Source organism: Ctenocephalides felis, unplaced genomic scaffold (genome assembly GCF_003426905.1).
Source record: "Ctenocephalides felis isolate EL2017-DRISC unplaced genomic scaffold, ASM342690v1 CF-g0.4_SCAFFOLD_03573, whole genome shotgun sequence".
Taxonomy (NCBI): domain Eukaryota; kingdom Metazoa; phylum Arthropoda; class Insecta; order Siphonaptera; family Pulicidae; genus Ctenocephalides; species Ctenocephalides felis.
In genome coordinates, this window is record NW_020539727.1 from 1321594 (window position 1) to 1322901 (window position 1308).

A 1308-nucleotide genomic window follows, 5' to 3' on the forward strand; every position below is an offset into this window, starting at 1 on the left:
AAAATTTAAGCAGTTATTTATTCTGTAAACTTTTTGAATGTTATTGGACGCTTTTTTTCTCAAAAACTTAATTATCATTTTGGCATTTTGGCCCGTATCTTCAAAACAGTTGGACCTGCCTTGACCAATAAGTATCGGCACGTCTCCTTATCAATAGGAATTGAATCATAAATCGGTTGATCCGTGTTCTCAAAATCGACTTGAATAAATAAAAAATATTAGATTTGTATTGATGGGGAGACGTGCTGATTAGCTTTTGGTACAGGCAATTACGAAAAATGATAATTGAGTTTCAATATTGTTCTCTTCTTCGCAAAAAGTTCATAATTTTCGAAAAATTTCCAAATACAAAAATGTGTTTTAGAAGTCTTTTTTTTCATTTTTAATAAAATTTAAATCTCTTTATAAAATGTAATTTTCTGTACGGAATGTTTCAGTAATTTGTCTCAAGGCACAATGCCATGAGTCACTAGTTTAAACTTTTTTTTCGACGCTATAAGCTTGGAAGTGCACAAATACGTCATTATAAGTGGGCTCGAGAACTGAAGAACATATTTTTCCTAAACTTTCAGCTTGTTTTAGGATCTTTATATTAGCCAAATTGTCAAATTTGATAATTTATTAACCAATTTGATAATTTACGTACGGAGAGGGAGGCAAGGCAAAATATATACTAAATTTTAGTTATCGTTTATTTAATATCCAAATTTTGCATTGCAATCATATTATGTTTTGTTAATTATATTTCTTGAAATAAAAAATGCTGTTAAAAAAGTTGATTACCTTGTATAAATTTTTTTTCTCACTATCCAAATTTTGCCGCCTCCCAAAATTTGCCGCCCTGGGCAGTAGCTCCGATTGCCCCTACTGTAAATCCAGCACTGTTTATACATATAGACTATTATATTACATAAATTATTGAAGTAATTATATTGGTTGGAAATAACAAAGGTGATATTGTTCTTTTACAGTAGATACTACATGAATTCTTTCTGTATTTCTTATACTGATAAAAAACAGCAGTTTCCAATATGTATATAGCTTATGCTAAGAAATGGAAGGAAATTAAATATAATATTATAAAGCATAGTATAGGATAGTAAACAATTTGGTCTTAATTTGTAGGCGTGGTTACAGGACAACGCCTGTAGGGTCATCTAGTATCTATATAAATGTTAATGATAGTTTTTATTTGCTCAAAAAACTCAGAAAGTTCTGCACCGATTGAGCTTAAATTTTAGCACGATATATAATCTGCATTTAGAATTGTTTTTATCTACTTTTTATTACTCACATATTTGGCAATCG